The sequence below is a fragment of the Macadamia integrifolia genome, chromosome 14, assembly GCF_013358625.1.
Source record: "Macadamia integrifolia cultivar HAES 741 chromosome 14, SCU_Mint_v3, whole genome shotgun sequence".
Lineage (NCBI taxonomy): Eukaryota > Viridiplantae > Streptophyta > Magnoliopsida > Proteales > Proteaceae > Macadamia > Macadamia integrifolia.
Window position 1 is genome coordinate 20,503,453 of NC_056570.1, and position 10,602 is coordinate 20,514,054.

At 37.9% G+C, this 10,602-nt stretch overlaps 1 non-coding gene across 1 annotated transcript; it reads left to right on the plus strand.

Moving 5' to 3' along the window:
* Positions 1-488: 488 nt before the first annotated feature.
* Positions 489-595, plus strand: LOC122062268. The gene has a single exon (XR_006134889.1). It is a non-coding gene; the product is annotated as a small nucleolar RNA R71 (small nucleolar RNA).
* Positions 596-10,602: the final 10,007 nt, after the last annotated feature.

A 10,602-nucleotide genomic window follows, 5' to 3' on the forward strand; every position in this document is an offset into this window, starting at 1 on the left:
TAGAAGGCCCTGCTTGGTTGCCCTGATTCCAAGAGAAATTTGGGTGATTTCTCCATCCTGGATTGTAGGTATTACTATATGAATTATTCTGGTATAATGCATTAACACTATCATTAGAAGTGCCCCCAGAGGTGTTGGGGCATTCTTCTAGGAGATGTCCAGGGGACTGGCACCAAGCACAAATCTTAATCAAATTGACTAATGATGGCTCTCTAGGAACAATAGCCTCAATTCTCTTGATTAGGCTATCCAAATGGGCTTCCTTGGCTACTATCCCATCCACAAAATATCCTTTTCCTCCTATGGTTCTTTCACTCTCTTGGGTTGATTCCCACTCACGGGTTTTGTCAGCTAAGTCAAGTAAGAATTCCCATGCCTTTCCTTCATCTGTAAAGGATGTGAATCCCTCAGGGCACATAGACTCTATCATTTGTTTAGTTGGGTAATCAATACCCTCATAAATTATTTGACATAAATGCCATAGGTCTAGGCCATGGTGAGGGCATTCTTGGAGTAGATCCTTGAATCTCTCCATAAATTTGGAAAATGACTCACTAGGCTTTTGCCTAAACTGAAGGATATCACTTCTAAGCTTATTGGTCTTGTGAGTTGGGAAAAACTTCTAAAGGAAGACAACTGTGAACTGTTCCCATGAGGTTATGGAATTTATGGGTAACCCATACAACCACTTCTTAGCTTGGTCTTTCAATGCAAAAGTAATAAACCTAAGCTTAACAGCATCATCAGAAAGCTGTTGGATCTTAATTAGAACACATACCTCTTCAAATTCCCTTAGAAATAGGTATGCATCCTCAGAGGTCAACCCATGGACGTGGGGCAACATAGTGATGTATTGAGATTTGAGTTCAAAATTATTGCCCTGGGCTTGTAGTAGAACTATGCAGGAAGGTTGGGCTGTTCTAGCAGGGTAGAACCTATCTTTCAGACATTTAGGTGAAGGGTTTTTCTATTGGTCTCCCATATTGAAGGGTTTTAAAGAGAGCAAATGTATAGGGTCACTACTTGTTGGATCTCTTCTTTCCAACCGATTCTTAGTATTACATACCCACCTAACACTCATGCAACAGAAAACTACGCACAACTAAAGTAAGACAGGCACAAAAGAATGGATAGAAAACCTTTTTTTTTAATGATTTTTTGATTTTTTTTTTTTGGATTTTTGAGAGCTTACCAGTAGGGATCCGTTGCTCAGGTCAATTCCTGAGGTACTGCTACAGGGCGAAACCTGTCTTTATCAGACTATGAGGCATAATGACCTCCACTGATACAACTATTATTGCAAGTTGTTCTTCTCAGGAATTCAATAAAAGAAAAGGAAAAACAAAATAAAGCAAACAAAGCACTCCGATTTACCAAAAGAATGCAAAAAATAACATGGAACTGTCTCCCCGGCAACGGCGCCAAAAACTTGTTTGAGATTTTAAATGTAACCGCAAGCGTACGGATCAATGTAGCAATGGGTCAAACACAAGGAGAGCAGCCACTTTATTTTTTTTATTTCTTTTAATAATGTGAAAGTGAACCGATTAATGGTTGTGATCTAATTTTAATTACCGCCCTAAACATATGTATCTAAAATAATGTCCTAACCATTCGTCATCTAAGAATTTAAAGACGCAAGCCATGCAATTAAAATTAAATAAATAAATAACTGAAAATAAATAACCCACGCAATTTAAAAAAAATAATAAATAAATAAATGAAGGAAAAAAATGCTGAAGTAAAAATAAAGTAAAAGAAAGGGGAGAAAGCTAGAGAGAGACTCACAAGTAGGTTTCTCTACTTAACCCGAGGGATGCATCATAATATGAGCTTCCCTACTTGACCAGAGAGTCACTCTTACAAGGGTTACTCTACTTGGCTTTAGGGAAAGGGAGACAATTAAAATAAAAATAATAAATTGTTGGTTCTATGGCTAGGAGGGGCAAAGCCAACACATACACTAGCCATGAACCTTGGGGGAAAGGAATAGCAATAATGTAACAACTGAAAATAAAAATGCTAAATTAAGAAAGAAAGGGTAGTCAGAAGAGGGAATGAGAGGGGGGAGAGAGGACTACTGAAGGAGCCTACTTACTTGAATCAATGCTTGAACTTGAAAAAAAATTGCTCCACGGCTCGTGATCTTGTCACCTAGATCTAAGCCTAGAACTATAACTTAAAAAATTACAACTCAATTACATAAATCATAAACATAAAAAGACTGAATAAAAATAAAAGAGTGCTTGCATTAATTGACATAAAAAAAAACTATTACAAAAGTGATTGAATTTTGACACCATAGCTCACCAACTACCTAGGTAGTTGTTGTTATCAAAAACAAATCTTAATCACTTAAGGATGTGGTCCATCGATCCTTGTTGGCATTTAGAATATTCCTTGTACCTCTGGGACAATTGCAAACGGGCTGGTTCTGCATCTCAGTTCAGTTCTGATCCATTATTCTTTTTCTGACCCGAAAAGAATAATCATTTGTACGGGTGACCAAACGAATGTGTACTTTTAATTGAACACGTCCATCTTGCTCAGAATTTCGTCCTCTTCGTAACCATGAAAGGAAATAGGACCTCTTTACATGTAAAATTGAAGATATAGTGCCCGATAGTCCTTTAGGCCTTGAAAATATAAAACCTGCAAAAAGAGAGTAAAACCCAAGGTAGCTCCATTCTAAATATGTAAAATGCATGTTTTACTACCCTAGATTTCACACATAAATGTGCTCATCAGCGAGATTAGATATCATCAAGCTTATCTCTACAAGAAGAGGCTCTGGATATGTTTCCAAAGGAATTTGAATTCCAAATCTTGAGAGTAGATTTGACAGTCTTAAGCTTCTTCGCAAAGGCAATGAGGGGAATGGAGAATGCCTGAACAAGGATTGCCCATGCTTCTTGGACCATAGGGAGGAAATCACTATGGAGGGAACGCATGTCAAAGAATTTGAAAGGCTTGGGACCAAAAGAAGTGTGGGGGTGGACAAGAAGAGAAATGGAGGAATGCTCAAAGATGCCTGGGAGGTCGAAGCAAGCATGGGAGGAAGGAAAAAAGTCCAACCAAGCCTCATACCCTATCAAGTTTATAAGTAACCCTAGCAAAACCACTCCTACTGTTTTGCCAAGTGAACTTGCCAATACACCATCTTAAGTTATTCATGGCTATATCATCGATACAATCATTGAAGCACTTAACCGAAGGGAGGTCAATAAGGACACCCCCGACCTTCTCATGGCTAGCTCTAACAACATTAAAATCCCCAACTAGGCCCCAAAAGAGGTAGGCAATGGAAGGGACAATGGCATATAGATCAGACAAGAGGGAAAGCCTGTCTTGGACTCTATTAAGAGCGTAGATGATAGTGAAGAAGCAAAGGGAGGAACCAAAGGAGAAGAAAATGGAAAGGTGGATGGCTTGAGCGGAGGAGGAGATGACAATGACATTGAGAAGAAGGGGTTTCCAGAGAGCCCAAATACACCCGTTAAGACTATGAGCGTAATTAGAAAGACAAGACCAGGAGGAAGCGATAGAAGAGGCAATACAGGGGGCATTGCTCTTAAGAACACGGGTTTCAACAAGGCAACAGAGGGACACATAGGAGGATTTGCGAGAGGAGCGGATGGAGGCATGCTTGGTGAGGCAATTGAGTCCATGCACATTCTAGATGGTCCAAGAAATCATTTGGAAGTGGAGATCACGGTTGTCTTAGACAGAAGGGGTTGTATGCCTTCGGTGGTATTCTTTGAGGGGGGGGGCAAGGAAGTGGAGGTAGTTGAAGATGGGTTAGATCCGAAGGTGAATGGGTCCTAAGAAGATGGGTTGTTGGATGTGGGGTCCAATGATGATAGGTTAAAGCTGAATGGGTGACCCAGGATGAAAATGGTTCAGTTAGGGATAAGGTTGCACCGGTTGGAGGGGATAAGAGGTTGGTCGGTAAGACATGGCGAAAGGAGGGTTTCGGGATGGATGGAAGGGCCCATAGGAAGAGGCAGCAGCCCAACAAAAGGGGATTGGGGGAGGGAGGAGTCTTAAATGTCTGAGGAGTGCATAGCAGAGAGGCTAGAGCCAACTAGAAAGCTCGAAGGGGAAATCTGTTGATGGAGTGATGGTTTGGGTCAGCAGTTAGGACAGAGGCAACAGAAGATGAGGGCCTCAATCAAGGGGATGAGGGGATTCTCATCATCATAGTCCGAGGAATCCAAAAAAAAAAAATGAAGAAACTGATTGTGACCATTGGTTAAAGGGTGTTGATCCGAAGGACCAATAGAAGCAAGCTTGGTCAGAGTGGAGAAATTTTCTGAGGGTTGTGGATTAGCCATACAGCTTTTCTTTCTACCCTGAAGATTATACTAACCAGTAACAGTGATGCCATCTTCCACTATGGCAAGGGGCACAAAAGCATTTTTTCACAATAGCAGAGATATTTTCTTGAGCGGGGGTAGTATTTCCATCAACAATGGTGACCACCAAGGGATCAACTTCAATGTAGAAGGCAACAAGCGTAAAAGAGCAGCCGTGTGGTGGAAAAAAGTTCTACATATCGTACATTGGGGAAGCAGCCAACTTGCTGACCGAAGGAGAACCATTCTCCATCCAAGATCTTGACAGAGGATGAAAGGATATGCTCTTCGGTGACTTCAATGCAGATGCAGGAAAACATGAGCCTATCCATCAGTATAGTCCGCTAGTCAGAAAACAGGGGCTCGCCAATGACAGACCCAACCTAAGGCTTATCTGCAATAAAATAAGCCCATTGACTTATTTGCATCACGTATGATAATGAATTTATCTATTCATCTAAAAAAACAAATCTAAGCAATGTGAGAACAATGTAAAGTATAAAAAAAAAAATCACATGGCCCACAAATGAGCGAAGGTAGGTAACTGCAAGGCGGCATCAAAGACTAGAATGTAACAAACATAAGCGGAAAGAATACAGTGGGTACAATAAAGCAATCATTCCAATGTTCCAAATAGAAACGAAGTACAAGAAGAAATATATAATGGTTAGTGAGTTTTACTCTATTAGGGAGGAGGTTGGCTTCCACCTGGCAGTGTTTCTGCAAACTTACCATGGAGCTACTAGTGTAATTGAAATGTACAAATTAATGCTACATGGGATAAAAGTGTAAATTAATAAGTTGTACCAAAGAAAAAGAAAAAAAAGTCTAAATAAGACCTTCTTCTTCCTTAACCCTACAAAGTCTGGATTGTTTGACTCTTTAGAGTCCTAACCTCTCTTTTTTTTCCCCTTTTTCTACTACTAATCAGTAATCAGTCTCTTCTCTTCTTCTAATCTTCTTCTTCCTCTTCCTGAGTTGACTCACACAGAATAGAAATCTTTCTCTGTTCTGATCTTATTTTGCTCCGGCCAAGATAGGTATGTTCGACTCTTCTTCTCTTCTAATCCTTGACCCTATAGAGTCTGGTTTGTTCAACTCTTCAGAGTCTTCACCTCTTTTTTTCCCCCCTTTTTCTACTACTAATCAGTAATCAATCTTTTCTCTTCTTCTAATCTTCTTCTTCCTCTTCCTTAATTCACTCACACAGATCAGAAATCTTTCTCTGTTCTGATTTCCTGTTTTTTTTTTTTTTTTTTTAATGTTGTATACTTGTATTGTCTTTTTCATTGATGCAAATTTTCTAGCAGTCATGATTGTCAGATTGTGGTCTTCAATTACCAGATTTTCCATGATTAAGAACCATGTTCTGTATTGTGGATTTTATTAATATTAAGCAAGGTAAGTCTATATGGTAGGGGAAAAAGCCATGGTAATCTATGATATATGTTGGTTCATATAAATTTCTAGTTCTATTCTGTTGCAACATATTTTAAAAATGTTTCCAGTGAATCTATGATATATGTTGGTTCATATAAATTTTTTTACAAATTTCTAATAATGTCCTGTTGGCCTGTATGCATCTTTTTTCCCCACTTGTCAATTGCAATTATTGATGTAGGATGGAAGGAATCTTTTTCTGTTATTTCTCAGCAATTTCTTTATCTTTTGATTTGGATGGATTAAAATACTTGTATATTGTCTACATTCTAATGTCTACTATATTTTTTCTTAGAAAATAGGGGAAATAAAAAAAATAGCATACTAAATAACTTTAGAAAATAGGAAAAATAAAAAATGACACATGGGCGATTTGACCGCCATGGCAACGCCATAATGGGGATACAAATGTCAAATTTGGCTAATGTATTGACCAATTCGGCGTCCCCTCAAATAGTTATTACCTTTCCTTCATGCAAAAGCTTCACTTTCTGATGCAGACTGAAGGATACCCGCCTTTGCCTGATGCAACCATAGTTTTCCCATAAGCATATTGAAAGAAGCGGGGATATCTATCACCTGGAAATAAATGTCAAATTTGGTCGGGCCAATTGATGAGCACATTTATGTGTGAAATCTAGGGTAGTAAAACATGCATTATGCATATTTAGAATTGAGCTACCTTGGGTTTTACTCTCTTTTTACAGGTTTTATATTTTTAAGGCCTTAAGGACTATCGGGCGCTATATCTCTAATTTTACACTTAAAGAGGTCATGTTTCTTTTCATGGTTGCAAAGAGGATGAAATTTTGAGCAAGATGGACGTGTTCAATTAAAAGTACACATCCTTTTGGTCACCCGTACAAATGATTATTCTTTTCGGGCTAGAAAAAAAATAATGGATCAAAATTGAACCGAGATGCAGAACCAGCCCGTCTGCAGTTGTCCCAGGGGTACAAGGAATATTTCAAATGCCAACAAGAATCGATGGACCACACCGGCTATATTATACCGTAGCTTAAAGTCAATAGTATACAATGCTATATTATTGTCGTTAAAATTTATTTATTACTACGGACTTATATTACTGTAGCAAAATATTCAACTTTTACAGAGCAGAAATTTCTAGGACCAAATATGTCATAATCCATTGAGCTGAAGCAACCCTGTCCCCTCAGCATGCAGGAAAATTTACTATGTTTAAGGTAATGCTTAATATGTATTTCTTATTCAAACAGCTACTCCCAAGGATAAACAATCTTACGATTTTAAAATATAAATAAATAAAGATTAAAAATGGGAGAGAGCTAGAGCCCCTATTTAACTCAGTGGCTGTGGAAGGAGAATGACAAAACAAATTTCAGAGGAGGATGTAAACAATCTAGTGAAATTCTGAAATTAAAAACATTCTATATCCTGGAAGATTTCTCATTGCTACAGAGAAGCCAATCCAATTGCGGATTACCTTGCAAAATCAGCTGCAAAAACAGGATTATCTGGAACCATGGAGGAATTTCCTACTCATATTATTGAGGAGATTATATGGGATTCTTTCTCCAAACCAAGATTTAGATTCTGTAGATAGCTTTGGAGGACCTTGCTGATGGCACTGCCGAAGGTGGGGTCCTTTCTTTAGCTTTGGTTTTTTCTTGCTGTACCCTTATATCTTTTTTATTCTCCATTTTAATATAATTTTGATTTCTAGCAAAAAAAAAATAGAAAGTAGCCCAGTAAATCCTAATAGAATCTAAGAGATTCTAAACCCTTTAGACGGACATAACAAAAAGCATAATGATCAAAAGATTCTAAACAGTTCTAGGAAGACTCCAGCAGAACTCAGAAGGATCAATTGGGGTTTCCAGAACATACAATAATTTATGACCGTATTAAGAAATCCCCCTCAGAACACAAACTAACACTATCTCAAACCTGCAACAAAATTGATTTCCATTACATTGGAACGTTGGTTACCACAAGAGCGAAACCTACCCCAGCCATTAAGACCAAGAATTCGAGTTTCCAATAATTATTACTTTATGTTACACCATAAGAAAACAACTGACTCATTTTCCAAATAGAATTTCCTAAAAAATCCAAAAAAAATTGAACAATGTAAAAGCAATACAAAATTAAGCTCTATAGAATGAAGTTTCCAATTCATAAAAGAAAAAAAAAATAAGTCAACAGAAGATTAAACCAGCATAAAAAATAATTATTTATTATTTATGCTAACAGAGCATCACAAGGGAATTGGGGAATTCATAGAGAACAATACCTGGAAATAAGGGGGTAGCCGATTACAGAAGGGATTTTCAGGGGGAACGGTTTAGCGGGAAATGTTTTTTGCTTGTACTACGGAATCAGATACTACGCATATAAGATTACCTTTTACAATGATATTATTTTACCGTAGTATATATTCACAAGATACTACAGAAATTATAACACCACCGTATAAATTAAGTAGATACTAAAGATTGAAGAATAGATAAGAGAAAATGAGAAAAAATAGGAAGTAAATGGTTCCTCTCTCTCCCCTATTCCTTATAAAAGGGAGTCCACCAAACCCTAAAGGGTTAATCCTCTTTTATTTAATGAATGCAATAAGTTCTAGGTGACAAGAACAAGCTATAAAGTATGTCTTTCAAGTTCAATTTTTCTTTTCAGATTTGTTTTCTCTAATACTAGCAATTTCAGATTTGGTTTATTCTATATCTGGTTTTTAATACTGGTAGTATTTCAAATTCTAATTCAAGTAAGTAGGCTTCTATAATAGTCTTCTCACCCCCCCCTCCCATTCTCTCTTCTTGCTACCCTTTCATTCTTAAAGTAGGATTTTAATTTCAATTTTTACTTTGATGCTTTTCCTTTTATGTTGTCATAGGCCCATACCATTTGGTTTGACGGTCTCATCTTCTCCATGTTCAGACAGATGCTTAAGGCTAATCTCAATGGCAACACATTCAATGCAGACCCATTAGCAATCGCACTTGTACATTTACAAGAGACTTGAGCACGGCTTCTCAATGTGAAGGGGAAGCCATCAACAAACTTCAAATAGAAATATTGGCCAGCACCTTCTTGGTCTCGAGCTTTAATCGGTCTACCATAAACGGGCCTTAACCGGGCTATAAATCTATTTAACTTTAAACGGGCTTTAAACGGGTCCTCTTTAAAATTGGTCTCTTAAATGTATTTGAAGAGGAATACAATAAATGAGGAAAGATGGACATAGCAAAGAAAACTAAATTACTAAGGTACTCAATCTTTAAGCCACGAAACTCAAATCAATTAAACTATCTACAGAACCCAAGTTTAGTAAGTTCAAATCAATTAAACTATGCATTAAAAATATGAATGTTCATGTAACAATTACCACCATCTCAATGGTACATATCACACCGGTCAGGCTAGGTGGTTGCACCGTGTACTACCTATTTATGCATGTGTCACATTTATTAATCTGGCCAGTCTAGGTCTTGCCATAAACGTGATGGGCTCGGTGCGGGCCTACCAGTGCTGGCTCGGAATTGACAGCCCTATCCACCACTTTCGTCATCACTATTTGTGATGGTGATAATCCCGATCATGGGGTATCTTCTTCCATAATTCTTCAAACCTTCTTTATTGCATTGAAATGATAAGAATGTCATTTCCGTAGCAAAGTTGAGATGCCATAATAAGAATGTCATTCCACAACAACTCTAAAAGTGCCTATTGATGCTATAATAAGAATGTCATTTCCACAGTAACGCTAAAAAGTGTTGATTCTAGTGCAAAAATGCCATGATAAGAACGTCATTTCCGCAATAAGGTTAAGATAAGAATGTCATTTTCACAACAACGCCAGGAAAGTGCTAATTTCATTTCCAAGATACCAAAATAGGAATGTTATTTTGAGGAACTAAAATCCCTAGCAAGTTGCCAATCTTAGGTAATTCCTTCCTTAGTTTCTCACATGTATTGTATCCATATTGCACATTGTACTTTCAAAAGTGCACTCACATTTCATTGTGTTTATAACCTATTGAGTTTCAACTAAGTGTGGGACATTTAAGTGTAATTCAATTCTAATGGTATGATACCAATCCTGTTGATATATTGCACGAAAAGAACGGATACCCAGATGTGTTGTATTATCTACCTAGACTTTGAATCATTAAAAAAAAAACCAAACATAAACCAAAACCAAACCTATTAAATCCTTCCTTCCCCTCAGCTAATAGGACTTAGCTGCCTAAGTCTACAGTCGCTCAAGCTACTAGGTAACCGCCCACCCTAGGTCTCCCATCGATCTTAGGGAATTGCTTCCACAAAGATGGTAAGCTCCCTTTAAGCCTTTCCATCTCTCTTTAAGCCTTACCATCTCCCTTTAAGTTTCCACGGATCTTAATCCTTTAGATTTGCTTCCATGGAGCTGGCTTACCACTCCGTGTAAGAAGCTTACATGGAGATGGTAAGCTCTCTGTAAGGATTTCCATGGATCTTTGGCTTTTCCTATAAATAGTGACTGAGGTCCTGTGTGTGAAAGGCTGGCTTCCCGAAAGAAAGAGATCCATGTTTCAAAAACCCCTGCCAGAGAGAGAGAGAGAGAGAGAGAGAGAGAGAGAGAGAGAAAGCCGTCCAAAGCTCGTTGAGTTTGACATCCAAGTATGGAAGCCTTGCTCTAATTTTGGAAGCCTGTGTCAAGCGAAAGCACTGCTCATGGTTTTTTCATTATAGTGCGGAAATGTTGTTTTAATATTTGTATTCCTGTCTATTTTCATAATGTAGAGTGGAAGCCCTGCTACATTCCGATAACTGATTC